Source organism: Lissotriton helveticus, chromosome 3_1 (assembly GCF_964261635.1).
Source record: "Lissotriton helveticus chromosome 3_1, aLisHel1.1, whole genome shotgun sequence".
NCBI lineage: Eukaryota > Metazoa > Chordata > Amphibia > Caudata > Salamandridae > Lissotriton > Lissotriton helveticus.
In genome coordinates this window covers 1,911,996,018-1,912,016,485 of record NC_136061.1, presented here as the reverse complement: position 1 = coordinate 1,912,016,485, position 20,468 = coordinate 1,911,996,018, and the positions used below count along the sequence as shown (strand labels likewise).

At 44.6% G+C, this 20,468-nt stretch overlaps 1 protein-coding gene across 14 annotated transcripts in view; it reads left to right on the top strand.

Moving 5' to 3' along the window:
- Positions 1–363: 363 nt before the first annotated feature.
- NAP1L4 (nucleosome assembly protein 1 like 4) overlaps positions 364–20,468 on the top strand; it is a 1,123,813-nt gene continuing 1,103,708 nt past the window's right edge. For 4 of the 14 annotated variants that reach the window (XM_078682911.1, XM_078682900.1, XM_078682907.1 and 1 more), the window contains exons 1-2: positions 439–533; positions 7,296–7,355. The gene's annotated coding sequence lies outside the window, so the exon portion shown is untranslated. Of the gene's footprint in view, positions 534–7,295; positions 7,356–20,468 lie in introns of all 14 variants that reach the window. The other 10 variants (XM_078682917.1, XM_078682908.1, XM_078682912.1 and 7 more) reach the window with 6 other exon arrangements.

Sequence of the window (20,468 nt, the reverse complement as noted above, 5' to 3'; positions counted from 1 at the left end):
TTTTGAGTGTCTGCCATTTTTTTGCAGTTTTATACCTCTACTTGTATCTTGTACGCTTATGTAATTTGCACAGGTCACTTTTTCCTCTTGTAACGTATCGTTTGCTACCTCTTGTGTTTTATTTGGTTTTGATATATGCATAATTGTCACCTTTGCTTCATGTAATTTAACGTTTGCTTTTATAACATGCCCACTTGTAATGTTCTCCTCATGTAACGCTACGGTTCCTATTGTGAAGCGCTCTGACACCTTCCGGTAAAGATCGCGCTATATAAAAACGCATTAAATAAATAAATAAAACCACGCCTAGCCCAGACAGTTAGTCTACGAACTAATGACGTACGCGCTGCACGTGTACGCTCTGACTCCGTTCTCGTCAAGAAATCCGAAAAGTCAACAAACTTCCGCGTGCGCCTCAACTTCGCCCAGCCAATAGATTGCGTCGTTACTGAGAGGTCACTGTCCAATTGGATTTGTCGTATTGGTGAAGACAGAGGGGCGCAGCGGGTCTGAGAAAGAGAGACCAGTGACAGGTAAGCATGAAAGAGTTGTGGCAGCAGAAATGCTAACAGAGAGAGCGCGGGCACGGAGAGGGGCTGGCTAAGAATTCAAGGGAAATGGCCCACACCGCGTAGGTCCTTGCAGAGTAGGTGGTGTGTTCCTCTCACCGTAGTGTATAGCCATGCGCAGATACGAGCTGCCGTGGTACTTACCATTTGTCATTTGGATACTGACAGTCCCTTCAGGACTGACCTCCGTCCCCAAGGTTGGTGGCATTCTCATAGCTGCCAAGGTTTCAGATGGCTATGTGTGACATTTTCAGAATGGCAGTGTAATTATGAGTGACATTTCAACGACTAGGAGTGACACCTTTGCCCTCGCAAAATCCAGCAATGAAGACGAAGAAATATATATTAAATTAAATTAGAGCAACAAGAAAATTGTAAAACTTCTGCAAAGCACCAGAAATGCATTAGGCTTCAGGCTGAGGGACAGAGAAGTCTCAGGCATAGCCAGCAGTTAGGGCACTGTAGTTGTATAATTTTATTAACAAGTCTCTCGCAACACTTACACAGTTGTTTTGAAGTTCTTCAAGGAATGGCCGGTTCAGCTTGAGGCCTCCTAGCATGAATTAGTTAATATACAGATAAACGTTCTGCTCCACGTTCTTCCACATGCTCCAATAACTAATGTATTTTTGATGCGCTTCAACTTCAGTTTTAGTTAGTCATTCGTGTATGACACGTATACATCCGGCCACCCAAAGCCTCACAAACACGGGCACCACCTTCAAGAGACATCCACCAGCCTCTCCTGAGTGCCGGATTTAATTGCCTAGCATGACGAAAGTAAAGTACAATTAGAGTTTGTTGGCCGCTGGCCCACAGTGAAGGGAAAGTGAGTGTTTATGCGGCACAGAGAAATCATTTTAAATTAGCTGAGAAGGCCTGAGAAAGGTGTTATGCCCTGCATGATGTGTGTGCGTTTCACTGACTGACCACTGCTATGTGCAAGTCTGTGTGTGGCTGCGAGTGTGAAGAGTGGCGTGTATTTGCCTTGAACTTGGAGGAGGCCATTCTTTGGCATTAAATAACATCGGATATTGCCGCTTTTGCAGGATCTTCTCGCAGACACCTTTGTCCTTCACGGGCGTTATTAAGCGAGCTTGAAGTGTGGAGCCCGATTCCAAGTGTATCTGTAGTCTGATAAAAATGCAAGCTTAGTCTCTGGTTTATCTTGAATTAACAACTGAGTTTTTCTGACACAACGCGACAGCAGATGCAGCTTGACGGTGTTTAGTCCTGAAACTTCATTTATAACTAACGCATTTGGAGCAGTGCCACATCACAAACACGAAATTTTTGCTTGCAAATTCAGAGTAGCCGTATTTGCAGCACATCCCTATCGCAGCTATAAAAGAAATGGTGTATTGCTTATTCTGAAAAAAGACAACTTGCATATGGGAAAATACTATTATAACTCTCTCTGCATTATAATTTTACCGCAATGTTATTTCATCATAAAAGTGGAAAATACAACAATCCTTACCGAAATCTGAACCACACTGACACCATGATGGTATGATAGGCTAAAACCAATTCGAATCCGTCACCAACCTACATGCCTCACTCCACCACTCACTTTCTCTTTACTAGAGCATACTAGCCATTCAGGCGAAAGAACGCATTAACTGTCAAACATGACAGTTGATCAGCCATAGGAAACAAAAAGTTTTATGCGACCTAGTGACGTGTTCATACGTTCGCGTCTTGTTCTTGATTTTGTATCCTATTCCTGCTACGTGGTTAAAGGAATGTTAATTCTTAATAAGTGTTTCTCGTTAGCTCACACTGCAAACTAGATCACCTATTTGTGCTTTTTTAATACAATGGCAGAGCCAAGGCACACGGACACTAAGTAATATTTACCAGGGTCTCGGTGCTTTAGTGTAAGAGCGTCATTGTAAACACATTGCCTGTCGCTGAGTCAATGGCTTAACTATAATATCTCTCTTGTACGGTTTTCTACACTTTGCATTCCACCACAGAATGTAGTGATGTCAATAAAATGTTGATGGCTGTTGTGATCTTAATAAACGGCGCCTTCTCACATTCAAAACGTGTTGGCTTATTTTGTCCTGTGCCACCTTATTTCACTGTCGACAAGCGATAAATGGTAAAAAAAAAAAATCATCAACATCGAGGGTTCCCGGAGGAAAAGAGCACATTCCATTTACTGAACACAAATTACAAAGAATTTACTTGTAAGAAGACGTTTATACATACAAGACATTTACAGGTGTGAAAGTGTTGCATCTACCCTTCTCTGCTGAAAACTTTAGTAAAAACAACAATAATACTTATTAAAACCATAATTCTGGTCCTGACATTTTAGATAAAAAAAACTCCCTTCTAGGCAGCACTGAAAATACACAGTGTTCAATCAATGGCTTGCCACCGAGTAGTGTGCTACCCCTCAGCAAATGCGCTTTGGTGCCTCATTCGGAGTATGTCAACTACTATAAATACAGCTACACAAATGCAGCATACTCAAAGTCTACAGCACTGTGAGGCCATAATAATGGCGATACAGTTCTAGTCAAATCTCTTTTAACAAAACGTAGCCTTGCATTCATATTATAAACAGAGGAGAGTGGGATATAGGTATGTGTGTTTGTGTGGGGCAGGAAGAGTGATGGGATTCATCTGTACTGTCTGTTGTCCTTAAGTCACCAGCTTCGTCTTTGCTCCTGCATTATGATAACATAGATGGTAGCTACATAGATAATGCATAGAAATTGATGATGCACTAGACCCGCCTATGATCTGTCAAATGCAATGCCTACTATAACCTTGTGAACCATGCTTAGGGGATGAACATTTAGAACATGGTCAGTCAGCAGGTTTGCTATTGGGGATAAACCCATAGCTTCTGCCACCCAGAGACGACAATCTACCCTAAAGATCTCCATTACTGTGCTGAAAGGGTAGTCACCCAAGTGGTGCCCACTTGATAGCAATCAGACTTGCTGAGCAGGTTCAATGTTTTAAAGCACCCACTCAGCAACATTCTTTGCATTGGAAAAAAGAATCTCTCAAAGCATTAGTTTGTTTTCTTAGTACAGAAAACAGGTGACCAAATACGCTTCCTGCACATTGAGTGATTCTACATTTTCCCTGCCTGCATCCACCATGCCTTTGGAAGGAAAAATAGTGATAGTAGCTTGCCCTTAAAAGAATAGGTCAGCCATCATTGTGACTTTGTAGCTCATTGGCTGATAGGCAGCTAGGTCGGAGGTTTTCACCAGTAGAGCCAGTGAAGGCTCCACTGGTATAAACAATGCCAATCTTCCAACACTAAATAAAGCGTAGGAACGGCAAGATTAGCAGGCAGAAGTACTGCATATCTGTGGAGGTGCTCCAGCTCCCCAAACTCTAAATGAGGCCCTAGTTCTTGCCTCTGTCTTTGGTCCTGGCACCTTGGTGACTGCTGCCTTGAAACCGCCAGCATGCAGTATATAGTGGTAAAGAAAACAACAACACTGATCTGATAGGTTCTTTAAGCATATCCGACTGAGGACAGAAGAAAAGAAACAGGGCTGTAACCCATCCATTTTTGTATGTAAGCCCTTCCATATTTGTATGTAAAACATTATACAATCATGATTAGCAAAATGCAAACTTGTATGTACAAATGCATAAGATTTTGCAAGTATCACTCATAGGCCAACAACTCCGGCATTCCATATTATCTCTTGCTTCTACTAGGACTTCTTTTATTTCAAATCCTATTTTTCAGGTCTCTAATCTTTCAAGGTCTCTTTTCCTGGCAGTCTCCAATCTCACTAATCTGCCTGTGTCAAAATGTTTTTTCTCCACCCAAGTTGTTTGACAATTTTGTCCCTTTTGTTCTTTGAGAAGATCAATTCCATTCATGATTGTAACGCCTAGCATCCAATTTCATCCTGTCTCATGACGCATGATTACATGTCTTTGCCCTCTTTTCACATCTGTAATAGCTCTCCCAATTTTAACGTAAGAGGAGGAGGTTCCCTCTCTTGCTTACCTCCCTAAACTCCCCAGGTGATGAATGTCCAGTCAGGACAATAAAACCATTACACCTGCTTTTGTCTGCATCCTTAACACCCGTCACTGTCCCTAGTGGATGAAACAAAAGGATCGTCAAACTTGGACCTTGTGGCAGCATCTAACTTTGTGCCTATCTTTCTGTCACCAGCAGTGACACAAATTGAGATGTTCTGGTTAACTGACTTTCTAAACATCTGAAAGAGCTCCAGTTAATAGAAGTAGCCAGATTAAGGCCTAGTTTATGGCCTGAGACTGCATCTTTGGCTATATTGAATGGTATTAGACCGGATAACAATGATGGCATTTCCATCTGCTCCTCCTTCTCTTGTAGTTGTGTCATTCTGTTACTTCCAAAACGAGGACCTTGAAGAAAAAATGTTACTTGGATGCTAATGATAAGGGTAACTCGTCATGGAGTTTCCATTGATTTCAATGGAATTTACATGGACTCCAGGGACATGCCATAGCATCCAAGTGGATAACCACTGTGTGATCTGTGCTACTTGAAAGCTTGTTTTGTTAATACTGTCATAATTTCTAAATTGAACTTTGCCAATGCCTGCTTCAATGGCAGGCCTTGAACAATAATACAAAATTAACTAAACCTGCAGGTCTAGTGACTTAAATAATCTATTCAACCTAATTGTAATGCTCTTGACCCATAAACTGGTTTGAAATTATGTGATTCTGGGCAAATATTTTAATTCACTGAGCTGCCATTTTATTAACTATAACACAAATGAGGTATTACCAAATTCAGGTATGCAAGTTCAGCATATCTGCTGTACAAAAAACAGTTTCATTTGATTTAATCAACTAAACTTTTGCTCCATATATAATAGAAATATAGCCACATACAGGATACACATGACCCCTGACTTGCCTCTTTGTTCTTTAACAGCATTGTCATCAGGGTGGGGGCAGGCAAGTTTCTCAAAGCATGTTTAAAATCTGTTACTTTTACCAAATACATAACTAATGCATGAGGTGACACACTCATTTGCAATCAGCAGATTTTACATTAAAATGGCCCCAACATTTTAAGCTGACATGCTGTTTTACTGATACAACTATATGGTGTGCAAACAGTGTTTGGAAATCGAGTTTCTGTGAATATTTGTCATTTGCACATCACCAAGCAAAAGTGTTCTGATCTGTTTTGCTCCAATCTAAAACTTTGTTTGCATCACACCTCTCAATTACAAAACAATTTGCTTTTGTAATTCCTGATATATTTTGAAATATTTGTACTATTCATTTACAAGCTATTTAAATGTTTTGTTAGAAAAAAACGGACATCTTACAGTCTTACTGTAGTAAGAGAAAAAAAGTCTATTTTCCAAGCAGCAATTAGCATAAAGATAAACTGACATTTGACCTGTTTCCCTGAACAGACAGCAAATGTGTCAAGATAAAACAAGATTTAAAATAATCTTTATTGCTCATTCACTTTCTGAATGAACAGAACACCTGTTCCTTTCCAGCTTATGTTCACTCACCACAACTGACCAGTAGGTGCTAAAATAGCTCGACCTAATAAAATCTGACGCGCTATTGCGAGTGGGCGAGTTAATTTTTCAAGGCCTGTATGGTCTTCCTGAGTCTGGTATTTCCAAGCTTCTAGTCATTCAGAATATGGTAGCATGATTTGTCATGAATTTCAGGGTTCGCCATATGCCCCACTGATTGTTAGTTTCTTGAAGGATCCGTTATAACGAACTGTGCATCACAGCGTCTATTTTGTAACTGGCCCCATGCTGCCTCCCCAGTGAAAGGAATCCCTTCATTTTGGCTCTTCGTTCCTGATATCAGTGTAGTTCAGCAGCAAATGGCATGAAACCCCTTATTCTGCTGTCAAACTAACCTCGGTCTGTAAAAAAAACAGCACAACTCTGATATTGTGTAAGCTAGGTTGCCAATGCAAACGCACTGCAAAATGAAAACACTACTTTGTACATTACTGGCCCTGTGTTAAAATGACAAACTGGTAACCACGTTGCCCGCATTGTCTTTTTTGTTTTTCACTTAAGGGTGTCCTTTTCTTTACCCAGGCCAATTGTTATAGTTAATATAGACATTTAGCAATAACCATTATAGAGAATATGGTCATTCGTTTCAAAGAAATTTTGGAGAAATTCGTAACAAATGTTGCATTTTATAATGGACATTGCCCTGCAGGATTTTTAAAAAACTTTGGAATTTTAGTCTTTTTGACACTTTATGGGCTGGGGCTTCAGAACAGAATTGAAACAATAGTTTTTGTTATAACATAGGCTGTCAAGAAGCATGATTTAGTCTTTTTGACACTTTATGGGCTGGGGCTTCAGAACAGAATTGAAACAATAGTTTTTGTTATAACATAGGCTGTCAAGAAGCATGATTTATGTCTCTGTTGGAGTGACCTCTTTGTAGGACATTGACTATCAGCCACACATTGTATGTGTTCTGGAGCTTGAAGGAATACACGTGTTCTTTTCTAGAACATCATTCATCTCAAATTTATTTCTAAGCATGTACGTTTTTGGCCAGTTGGTTAGGCCTGGTGTCTTCCTGTATGGATGTAGCTCAGTTGTCTCATGAGTCCACCCAATGTGAGGTGCTAACAGCTGTTTAATTTTCATTTAAGATAGCTCAGATTCCTATCAGAGTAATTAACAGGCTGTAACATTGCCAACTGATTGACTTTCCCTTATTTAATCTCTGCAGGAATGAAAGATGAACTAGGAATCAAAACTTGACTTTTCCAATCACACATCCTGATATCAGGTGCGTTAAATCACTAAGCTCAATATTCTGAGACCTACACATGTGTGCAGCCTCAAACAGGCATATGTTGCCATGTCCTGATGAGCAGTTATTTTGCCTTTTGCTGGACCTGTTTAATTGGTGGAATTTTGACACTGCTCTCTGGGGAACGGCTGCCTAGTGTTTAGTCAGTGTATGTGCTCTGACCCCTAAAACATGGGGAAATTGGCTAATCCCCAATTGGCATACTTAACTTTTCTATAAGGCTATAGTATATGGTGTGGAAATATACCCATGGCATGAAAAGTTAACTGGCACCTGTGGACTGCAGCACTCATTGTGCTGTCTACTATTGTGACAAAAGAAATCATGTTTTCAGTCTTACCCTGTGTGGCTTGATTGCTGAACCATTAAAATAACATTTTTGACAAGTATAAAACCTCCCTAACCCACTTTATTACTTTACACATTGCCCAAAGTTTGCACCCATCTGTTCTGTGCCATAGCTACGAGGAGTTTGAGGTCAGGCTAATTTCGTGACTTGGATGGTTCACCCTGGCAAGAGTTATGATTATTTCTTGAAGTGGGCAGTCACCAACCCCAAATAATACAATTTCTTACAGTCTTCCAAGAGCTGCGCATCAACATGACTAAGGGGTGCGCTCTATCCACAAGAGTACTAAAGCTACATTTACCAGCCCCGCTGCCCGTGAATCAGCATTCACTTGCTGATTTTCTGGGTTTGTGGAGCTCCCGACATCAACTTGGAGCTTGGTCCACATCTCGGGCCGCTTGCGGCATGCTACGGACAGGTGCTCGTTACGAGTGCACTCATAGATGCCTTGCGTGGCTGTAGACTGTGGCCTGTCAGGGTCTTTCACTGGTGTCAGGCGGGTGATTTGGAGCTGTGGGGCCAGAGAAATGGAGACAAAGCGGGCCTGATTGGAAGGACTGCCCTGCATCACGTGCTTTCTGCCTGGCCCAGACTATATTAAGATACATTATCAAGCAGTAAACTGGGAAAGTGCAATGGAATCCTGCAGTGTGACCACGACCTGTCGGGGTCTTGGACCAATGCCGGGCGGGTGGTGACTGGTGCTGCACTCCATTACACTGTGATTAACAGCCTATGGAGAGAAGGGGTTTTTGGGGTACAGGGAAATACTAGGCGCACAGCGCACGTTAGTGTACAGGATGGGTAGGTCCGGGTGCAAGTAGGTGAGGGGACAAAGGCCCTAAACCCCTCCAAGTGTGTGCAGTGCACACGCAATACAAAGCAAGAACAAATACCAATTGCACACCAAATTACAGTAAAGAAAGAGATGCCTCAATGGACATAAAGGTACAATTAACAGTGGTCGAAGCAGAGGAAAATGGTTGTTGGATGAATCCTCTTTTATTGCATGAATGGCCAGCCGACACGTGTTTCGTCGTCAAGCGGTAACAGTGCTTGCACGACTCATCAGGGCTGTGACGAGAAGAAGAAGGACTACGGGTCGCTTAGCCGGTGATACTTCCGACCCGGCCCTCGCTCGGGACCAGGCTAAAGCGGTCGTCTAAAGCGGGGCGGTCGTCTAAAGCGGGGAGGGTGCTCCCACACAGAAGTTCCGTCCGGAACTTCTGTGTGGGAGCACCCTCCCCGCTGACTGTCAACCTGATCTCGGATCCCGCTGAAACCGAGCGATCTCTCGCCTGCCACTACCGGACTCAACACTCTGATTCTCCTGTGTCTTGATGTGAATGCTTGTCATTATTGGGTGGCACTACGCACTTCAGGCCTTTGGAGCACTGTCTCCTTCGTTGAGCATTCCCTTCATCACATCCGTCCACTGGATCTGGAGCTACATCCATTTACCAACCTTTAGCCTGGTCCCGAGCGAGGGCCGGGTCGGAAGTATCACCGGCTAAGCGACCCGTGGTCCTTCTTCTTCTCGTCACAGCCCTGATGAGTCGTGCAAGCACTGTTACCGCTTGACGACGAAACACGTGTCGGCTGGCCATTCATGCAATAAAAGAGGATTCATCCAACAACCATTTTCCTCTGCTTCGACCACTGTTAATTGTACCTTTATGTCCATTGAGGCATCTCTTTCTTTACTGTAATTTGGTGTGCAATTGGTATTTGTTCTTACACTGTGATTAACATGCAGGATTGCTGGCATCGCTAATTGAAGTTCATATGCTTGTGTTTGGACTGACGTTCCTAAAGCAGCCGAAGATGTGGTGCTCTCACAGTCTACCTTAATTTGAAGATATATAGTCCATAGAGTCCATAGAGTTTCCATGGAACAAATGTGGACTACTGTGCTGAAAACGCACCACTCCTCTTTTGTTAACTTGGGCTTTGTTACAGTGGGAGCAGGGAGCCCTCATCGAAGTTGCTTTGTAGCTGGCGGGACAATTTTAAGACATACTTGCATTTATTACACTTCCTTAACTTTGGATACATGGCAGGACACTCAGTAGGGAAGGTCCAGCGGAATAATAACGATTTGGTCATCACCTGACATAATGCGCAGCAAAGCAACTATCAGGTTAGGCTCTCCTCTGAATCATATTCCCCCTAACTTTTGGAATATGGTGAAGTCTGCTTTTGTGTGTAAAGTGGCCAAGTTCCAATGGGCAACTTGGTCTGCTTTTGCACAGCTTCTGTCACAAGGTTGTATTAATTCTTTAGCCAATGCTTGGATACCAACACAGTGGAAGCCTGCACTAGTTGCCCCTCTGCTGGAAAAGCTGAATGTAGAGCAGACTTCCGCCCCACCTTTCTTCTTCCCTTTGTGGTTAAAATACTGGAAAAGTATTTCAACTCTTTGTTTTCGGCTTTCTGGAACACCACCATATCCTCCAGCTCGAAAAATTCACTCACATTAGCGGGCCACATTTATTTAGGGCAAGCTATTTTTAGGTCCCACTCGCCCTTTTTGGCGAGTAGGAAGACAAACTGACTTTTGACCTCTGTCTCAAAAAGCAGAGCAAGTGTGACAAGATAGCAAGATTTAAAAACCTCTTTATTGCTCACAAAGTCAGTAGCAATAAAAATTTATTTTAATCTTGTCAACTTGTCACATTTGCTTACAGAGGTCAAGTGCATGACTGTTAGTCCGAGTAGATTTTTAAAGTTACAAGACCTTCAGGTCTAGTAACAATTTTTTGATTTTTCGAGCCCTGCAGTCCGGCTTCTGTCCAGCGTACAATACTGAAATTTATGGCAGTGTTAGATTACCTGAGGCTGTCCGCTGATCAGGCAGATCCAGTAGCTTTAGTTTGGCATGGCATTCCATTCCTCTAACCAGGATTAGGAAGATTGGAATTGGAGGAAAAGCCTTTCAGTTGTACAATATAGAAGCTAGCCACCAAGCTGTCTATCTTCCTTCTTTTTATGTAATCTTTTAGAGCTTTGGGCCAAGGGGCTCCTCGGGTGTGCCCTCAGTCCCATCCTATTTAATATTTATATACTTCCATTGGCTACTTTAATAGGTCATTTGATGTTGCCTGTACAGATTATGCAAATTACACTCAACTGATCATTGTCTTGGACAGGAGAGGGGCAGTCTCACTTGAAGAATTCTTCAGGCAGGGCTCGATAAATCATAAAATGTTTACTAGACCTGCAGTAAAAAGTAACTTTAATAATCTACTCGACCTAACTGTAATGTACTTGACCCGTGAACTTGTCTCAAATTGTGTGATCCTAGGCAAATATTTTGTCTATGGAGCCGTCTTTTTCTTTATTATCTAATAAGAGAGCACCTTCAAATATACAAGTTTCCTATATCTGCTGGACAAAAAAATCTCTTATTTACTAGACTAAATGTTTGCTCCATGTATAACAAGAATCTTTCCCATATATATGATACACATGATTCCTGGCTTGCCTCTTAGTTCACGAATAGCATTGTCATCCGGGCAGGAGCAGTAATAATTCCCAGTTCATGTTTAAAAACTCACTTTTCATAAATATATTACAAAATCATGATGTAGTAGTGCATTGTCATTTACAGATAGCATATTTTCAATTGAAATGGCCACAAAACGTCCCACTAACTTAGTTCTTCTGATAATAGCACATAAACAATTTTTGGAAATTGGGTTTCAGCAAAACTATTAAAATGTACACATCACCAAGTAAAGTGTTCTAATTTGTTTTGATCCCACAAAATGACAAATAATGTGTCTTCATAACTAGTCCAATATATTCAAAATGTTTGAACAGTTCACTTAGCTATTTCAGTGTTGTGTTAGAAAAGAGCTTGACATCTTACAGCCTTTCATTTAACATGCTTTGCACAGTTCAGTTGTCACACATTTCACTTTACAAAATCCTCTAACTAAAGTAATAGAAAGAAAAGTAAATGTAATAAGATATGCTGACTTTTGACCACTCTCTCTGAAAGACAGCAAATGTGACAAGATAACAATATTTAAATACTTTTATATTGCTCTTTCACTTGGTGAGCAATAAAGATGCCTTTAAATCTTGTTATCTTGTCACATTTGCTCTGCTTTCGTCTTCCCTGAAGTTACAGGATTTTAAACGCCAGAAAGGGCAAGTAGTCCCTAAAAATAGCTAGTCCTGAGTAAACCTTGCTCAACAATGCGAGTGGATTTTTCGAACCCTGATCAGTGTAAGTCAGCAGTTTTCTCTTGGCTTTACTTTGAGTTGAGATTTAATATCGATAAGAGGCATCTCTGTGGGTTTCTCCTTCCTCTTTTTCCAGACCCTTTCATCCTATGTTTTGGCCCTTAACTGGATCCTACTCCCCTCTTGCAGTGCAGTCTGTGAAAAATCATCTTGGTTTTTATCTTTATAAGAACCTGACATTGATGAAGCAGGCAAAATCATTTAAAGTCTTTCCATTTCCTTCTGAGCGTTTTCAGAAAAATGATGCTGCTCCTACTGCTGTTGGCTCGTCCGGTAGTGGTTCAAGCACTGTTTCTTGGATGCCTCAGTGTGTGCTGAATAAGTTCCAGCGTATTCAAAACGGGGTGGCCAAACTAGCTCTTATCTTGCCATGGCATGCATCATCACCTTCTGCAATGTATACGTTATACTCGCTTCTGATAGATACATCTGCTGGGTGGATTCCTCACCTTGTGAATACCCCTTGCGTCAAAAACATTCGGAAATTCTTTTTTTCGTAGCCTCGCGCCGACGTGGACTCCTGACGTCATAGAGACACGACCTCGCTCGCGACTCCGCTGACGTCACCGACGCCTATAATAGGCCCACGCCGGCGTGATGACATCAGTTCCCTTTTTTCCGCGTCGTCGACGCTAACGGTTATCGGGAATCTCTGTAGCCAACGGATACTTTGTTGCCTATATTGTTACCTTTTTCTGCTTCTTTGTATCCTGTTTCTTCGACAATGTCTTCTAAAAAGACCGGATTTAAGCCATGCAGAGAATGTGGCAAGATGATGTCCATCACCGACCCTCACAGCGACTGCATCTGGTGCTTGAGCTCGGACCATGATGTGGATGACTGCTCTTCGTGTAAGAAGATGAACCCGAAAGCCCTGAGAGAAAGAGAGTCGAAGCTGTTGGTGGCTAAGATGAAAGCTGGGAAGGAGAAGTCGTCGAGATCTCGTTCTCGAAGGGCGAGGTCGAAGTCGAGATCGAGATCGAGGTCTGGATCTCAAGGAAGTCTTCGAAGTCGGCTTCTGATCGTGTTTCGAAAAAGAGGAAACATAAGAAGAGGAGACATGAGTCCCGACGTCGTTCTGGTAAGGAGTCGGGATCGAGGTCGAGGTCACCGAAGAAGGTACGTTCGAAGGTGGTGACCCTTGATGTTTCGGATCCAGAACCTGAAGGTGAGGCCTCCCCTTCTGAGTCACAGGCGCCGTCTCCGGCTCCGGCTCCGAATCCGGCTCCGAGTCCGTCTCCGGCGCCGTCCCCGGCCCGAGATGAGGAGGAGCTTTGTGAGGATGGGATTTCCGCGCCCTTAAGTGAGCCGAATCCGAACGCTCCTCAGGACAGGCCTGAAGGTTTTCATCCACCATTTCCTGCCCCAGGCCAGGACCCTTCTGCGTTTCTCAACGCGAGTCTTTTCGAGGGCGTGGTACCCCTCTGGTGCACCTTCGGGTCCCATGGGTCCTTTAGCTTTTAGCTTAGGATTCCCTCACTCCTACCCTCCAGCTCCATTTATGCCTTACATGCCGGCTCCGACGCCGCCGTGGCATTTTCCGGCTCCACCGAAGCCGTCGACGCCGGTTCCGGCTTCGCCTGCTCCGAGTCGTCCTCAAACACATCCCTCTGAGCCTTCGGGTTCGATCCCGACGTCGATTCCGAATCCGTCGGAGCCGATGGTGGATCCGATAGCAAAACGGGTCAAGATGAGGTCCAGAAGAGAGGCTCAACGCCTTTTGGATGAAAGGAGGTTTTTGGATTCACAATCTGAAGTTGAAGAGGGTGAATTGGATGAAGATGCTTTTGAGGATTTGGCAGACGCAGGAAGCCTGGATTTCTCTCCAGAGTGGGAGTTACCATCAGGTTCTAGCACTCCTGCTAAGGACGTTCAACCCTATCATTTAATTATGAGGAAGGCTGCCAGTCTCCTTAAGTTGACTTTGCCTACAGCAGAATTCAAATCTAATATTCTGACTGAAGTATTGCATTCTCCGAGTTCAGTGGTGGAACCTCTTCTTCCTTTCAATGATGCTCTGACAGAGCCCATTCTAGAGGTGTGGAAAAAACCTTTGTCGGCTCCAGCTGTCTCTAAAAGTGTAGCCAGAAGATACAGGGTTGCCCCTGAGGATCCTGCCTTTTTAACCTCTCACCCTTCACCGGAGAGTTTGGTCATTCAGGCTGCATGCTCCAAAAAGAACGTTGGTGCTTTCCCTCAGGTTCCTTTTGAGAAGGAGGCAAAGAAGCAGGATCAGGTGGCAAAGAAGTCCTTCTCCTCTGCCAGTGTGGCATTGAAGTCATCAAATGCCACTTGCTTGATGGGGAGATATTTACACGCGCTGATGGACTCTTTGCGTGTTCTTGTTCCAAAAATTCCTGATGACAGCAGGAAGGATTTTGAGGAAGTCATCTCTGACGCTCAGGCGGCGGCTCGCCAGGTCATTCAGAGCGGTTTGGATACTGTAGACTCTGTAGCACGCATTATGGGCACTGCTGTCGCTACTAGGAGGTCTGCCTGGTTGAAATCTTCTGACTTTTCGGCTGATGTTCAAGCGACATTGTTAGATCTTCCTTTCGATGGTTCAGGCCTCTTTGGGAAGGTTTAAAGATAGCAGGGCGACTGCTAAATCCTTGGGTCTTCAAATGAGAGGCTCTTCAACTGGCAGAAGATTTAGGGGTTTTGGCCGCTCTTCCTTTCGGAATTTCCGGCAAGGCCAGCAGCAGCAGCAGCAACAACAGCAGCAGCAAAACTCCTTGTACAGGACATATAGGGGAAAGCAGAGAGCTCGTCCTCGTGGACGTCAGGTCTCTTCCTCCTCCACCTCCTCCAACCCCCCAGCCACAGAAAAGCAGCCCTAGATCTGACATTCAGGATCATGTGGGTCCGGTTGGGGGTCGGCTTACCCATTTTCTACAGGATTGGGAATCGGTTAAGTCAGATCTTTGGGTTCTCAATCTTGTAGAAAATGGGTATGCCCTTCCCTTTCGGGAATTCCCTCCCAATTTCCCTCCTTGCCAAGGGTATTGCTCCGAGGAGCATCTGTCACTTCTGCAAGAGGAAGTTTTGACTCTGATAAGGAAAGGTGCGATAGAGGTGGTCCCAGAGCAGGAAAGGAGTCAGGGATGCTACTCCCGGTATTTCCTGATTCCGAAGAAGGATGGCAGACTTCGTCCGATCCTGGATCTCAGGATCTTGAATCTCTATCTGAAGCAGGAGAAATTCAAGATGCTCACCCTTGCTCAGGTTCTTCAGGCGCTGCAAGAAGAAGACTGGATGGTGTCGCTCGACTTGCAGGATGCTTACTTTCATATCCCAATCCTGAAGTCGCACAGGAAATATCTTAGTTTTACGGTGGGATCACAACACTACCAGTTTGCGGTCCTTCCGTTTGGACTTACTACTGCGCCTCGAGTCTTCACCAAGGTGATGGCAGTGGTGGCGGCGCATCTCAGGAGATCAGGGGTTCCAGTGTTCCCTTATTTGGACGACTGGCTGATCAAGGCAGAGTCGTCAGAGAGAGTGCTCCATCATTTGCGAGAGACAACCCAGTTGTTGTACAGGTTGGGTTTTTCAATCAATGTACCCAAGTCTCACCTGGTGCCCTCCCAGCGCAACCTGTTCATAGGTGCGGTACTGGACACAACCGTATGTCGTGCATTCCCTCCCCCTCAAAGGATTCGCGACATACGGGAGATGATTCCTTTATTTTACAATGGAGCGGTCGTTCCAGTCCTGAAGGTCCTTCGCCTGCTCGGTCTGATGGCTTCATGCATTCTGTTGGTCAACCATGCACGCTGGCACATGAGGGCGCTCCAGTGGTGCCTCCGCAAGCAGTGGTATCAGCACAACGGAGATCTCAGGGAGTCAGTGAGGATCTCCAGAGAAGCTGCAGCGGATCTGTCTTGGTGGGGCGTGGAAGGCAATCTGTCCCAAGGAAAGCCTTTTCAACTTCCCCCATCGGTGGCCACGGTGATAACGGATGCATCCACTCTCGGGTGGGGTGCTCATCTGGGGGATCTGGAGGTCAAGGGCCTTTGGTCTCCAGAGGAAAGGTTGCTTCACATCAGCCTTCTAGAATTGCGGGCGATACGTTTGGCGCTCAAGGCCTTCCTTCCCTTCGCGGTCAGTCTGTTCAGGTCCTAACGGACAACACGACCGCGATGTGGTACATCAACAAGCAGGGAGGAGTGGGATCGCAGTGTCTCTGCAGAGAGGCTCTGCGTCTCTGGTCCTGGGTTCAGGACCATCAGATTTGTCTGATGGCAAATCATCTGGCCGGGGTTCTGAACGTTCGTGCAGACAGTCTCAGTCGGCAGTTCTCTGCCGACCACGAGTGGAGGCTTCACCCGGAGGTGGTTCACGACATCTTTCGGATGTGGGGGACTCCTCGGGTGGACCTGTTCGCCACTCACGAGAATGCGCACTGCCTGTCTTTCTGCAGTCTCCAGTATCCGATGCAAGGAGCCTTGGGGGACGCGTTTCAGTTGAGTTGGAGAGGTCAACTCCTTTACGCGTTCCCCCCCATACCCTTGATTCCTCGGGTTCTGAGGAAGATTCGCCAAGACCGGGCCCAAGTCATATTGGTCGCCCCGGACTGGCCAAGAAGGGTGTGGTATACAGATCTTCTCCACCTCTCCTCTCACCCGCCGCTCCGTCTCCCTCTCAGGGCAGACCTCCTCTCTCAGATGGAGGGGCAGGTTCTACACCCCCACCTCCAGACATTGCACCTTCATGCCCAGAGATTGAACGGGGCAACCTGATTTCCTTTCCCCTTCCGCCTGACGTTGTGGATGTCATCTTGTCAGCCAGGCGTGACTCCACTAAGTCCATCTATTCTTATAGATGGTCGAAATTTGTCACGTGGTGAGGGGAAAGGTCTGTTGATCCTTTGAAGGCCCATTTGTCTAATGTTCTCCAGTTTGCCCTTTCTCTGGCGCGGCAGGGTCTTGCGGTTGCCACGGTGAAGGGTTACCTGTTGGCACTGTCGGCTTTTCTCTGTTTGCCTGACCAGCCTTCTCTTTTTAAGTCTCCTGTGGTCTTAAGGTTTTTGAAGGGTCTCACTAATATGTTCCCTCCTTCACCTTTTATTGTGCCTCAGTGGGATTTGAATCTTGTATTGACCTTTTTGATGGGTGCTCCTTTTGAGCCTCTCCACAAATGTCCCATGAGGCTTCTTACCCTTAAGACAGTCTTCCTGGTTGCAATAACCTCGGCAAGGAGGGTTAGTGAGCTTCAAGCTTAGTTCCAAGCCTCCTTTCCTGACCATTCATGCTGATCGAATGGTTCTTAGGACCAGGGCTGCTTTTCTGCCTAAGGTGGTAACTCCCTTTCACCTAGGGCAGTCCATTACCCTTCCTTCCTTCTATCCTCCCCCTCACCCTTCTAAGGAGGAAGAGAGACTGCACCGTCTGGACCCTAAGAGGGCGGTGTCCTTTTACTTGGACAGATCCAAGGACTTTCGCTTGGAAGACCAGCTCTTCGTTGGATTTGCTGGCTGCAAGAAAGGAAGGGCGGTCCATAAGAGAACTTTATCGAGATGGATTGTCCTCTGCATAAAGATCTGCTACTCTTTGGCCGGTAAGGAACCACCAGAGGGCTAAGTCTTCATCCTCTGCATTAGCTAGAGGTGTACCTGTTGAGGATATTTGTAGGGCGGCAACTTGGTCTTCCCTCCACACATTCGCGAAGCATTACTGCTTGCATTCCGAAGTGAGGAGGGACGGTCACTTTGCACGCTCTGTCCTTCAGGATTTCCTGGTCTAGAAGAGTGGACACCCTCCTCCGGGAGTGGGGACTGCTGTGGGACTCTATTCACAAGGTGAGGAATCCACACGGCAGATGTATCTATCAGAAGAACAAGTTACTTACCTTCGGTAACGCTTTTTCTGGTAGATACTATATCTGCCTGTGGATTCCTCACTGACCCACCCGCCTCCCCGTTGTCCACTCTTCTATGCCAGAGTTACTGTAATGTAATGTATATATATTTTGTTGTCAAGGAAATGTTCCAATTGCTTTCCTGCTGTTGCTTAACACTGTGTGTTTTGCCTTGATTATTGTGTACTATGTATACTTGTGTATTTCTACTGTCATTGGTCCGTCCGTGTGCCTCGATGGCACGGAAAAAAGGGCGGAACTGATGTCATCACGCCGGCGTGGGCCTATTATAGGCGTTGGTGACGTCAGCGGAGTCGCGAGCGAGGTCGTGTCTCTATGACGTCAGGAGTCCACGTCGGCGCGAGGCTACGAAAAAAAGAATTTCCGAATGTTGCTGACGCAAGGGGTATTCACAAGGTGAAGAATCCACAGGCAGATATAGTATCTACCAGAAAAAGCGTTACCGAAGGTAAGTAACTTGTTCTTCTGGTGCCTAAAATGATTCTTTTCTAAATCTGTGTGTTATACACTGCTCCATACAGACAGACAGAATATCTTTATTCGACTTATTAAAAGTCATACAAAGAAAAGAAAAAAGTTAAAAACATTTCATACAATTTTCCTTCGTTAAGAACAATAATATAAATAGACATTTTAAAAGGTGTTTACAAACAATTAAAAAGTATTACATTCATAGAATGAGTATAAGTAGTGAAACATTTACTTTACGGCGAAGTTTGGCAGACAGCTTTCACCCTTGAGGCGGGTACCAGAAAATTAGCTATGCAAAAAGTAATGTGGGGATTAGGCAATAATTGTAAAAAGAGCAGGGCCGGTCTCACTTGAGTAAAGCCAGCCTCTTTAAGAACAGGGTACAGATATTTTTTCCTCTGCTCTAAATACAACCCACAAAACATGACAAAATGCATTGTGTCTTGCGTAGAGAACTGGTCGCATCTACAGGGAGGAGCTAATTCCGGCTTCTGCCAATTTTTAAAAGAACCTAAATAAAAATGTAACAAATTAAATCTAAACTTAGTTAAAAGGAACCTGTGAAAAGGGATTGTAACAAAACCAAGATAAGGTGCAAGCGAAGATGAGCTAACAAGTAGGCAATGTTCCCTTACTGATGGGGTTTCTCCAATTCGCGTTCTTCACGGCATGCTTCCTTCCTTCGCCTGAAAGATTTTTTTATAAAATCGATGTCATGCATCTTAATATTCTCAGGGGAGGAGAAAAGCTCCGGTCTTCCCAGCTCTAGGAATGCTTTAGCCAACTAGGCCAGCCATGGGATCTTGTTAGAATTGTCCAAAGACAGAACGTCAAACATAATTTTATGGTTTAAAGGAAGATCTTCGTTCAACCACATTTTCAGCCAGAAGATCAAAGGGGCCATGCTCAACGTGTCTGACAAAAAATGTAGGCCCACTTCTTTGTGGATTGAATAGGTTGGGGTTGACTGTGGAACAGAAAGCAGGGTTCTAATGAATCTATTCTCTGCTCTCTGAATTAGATCCAAATTTACATACCCCCACAAAGCGGAACCATATAACGCAATGGCCACAGATTTGCTCTTATAGATTTTTAACAGGGCTTCCATAGGCCTAGCCCCTAGTTTACCAGCAAAGCCCAAGAGTGCTGATGATGATCTAATTACAGCCAATCTCTTTGCTCTTATCTGTGGGCCCCAGGTCCCTTTCTGATCAAACAGTACGCCTAAGTAGGGGAATGTAGATACCTTAGAGACAATATCCCCCCTACAAAAAAAGTTTTATGTCTCTTCTTACTGCACTCACGCCCCAACACCATTGTATGTGACTTAGTCACATTTACCTTAAGATCCAATCGCTCCATAAATGAACCGAAGGCATCTAAAAGGTGCTGGAGGCCAACACCCGTGTGAGCGATTAGTACGGCGTCATCCGCATACAGAAGTGCCGGGATTTTATCAGCTCCTGCATGCGGGACGTCGGCTTCCTGCTCCCCTAGGTGTGCGCCCAGACCATTAATATAGATGGTGAAGAGCAAGGGGGCTAGTATACAGCCTTGCCGTACCCCCTTTAGGGATTTAAAAAGGGGAGTGCGTCTACCATCATTCGTTACGCGTACAGCTGCAAAGAGCTCCTGGTGCAGAGTGGCCATAAACAAGACCAAAGCCTCATCAATGCCCATCTCCAATAAAATGGGCCACAGCTTTGACCTATTGACCAAGTCAAAAGCCGAGGAGAGATCCATAAATGCAAGAAACACAGACCCCTCCTTGGCCACAGTATATTTGGAGATAAGCAAGTGAAGATTAACGCACTGTTCAATGGTCCCTTTTCTTTCTCTAAAGCCATATTGTATTTCAGACAACCCGCCACAGCTCTCAACATTTTCCCTCAATCTGGATAAAAGGACTCTACCTAAGATTTTTACAGATGAGTCCAAGAGGGATATGGGCCTATAACCGGCAGGATCATCCCGCTGGCCTTTATTTTTAAAAATAGGGACGATAATAGATGTACCCCATGAGGCAGGTACTGGATTGCCATTAACTGCGTTAAACACGTTTGCCAATACCTCTGCCCACAGTTTTGGTGAGTATATAAAAAAGTCAGCGGGGACACCATCAGGGCCGGGTGCCTTAT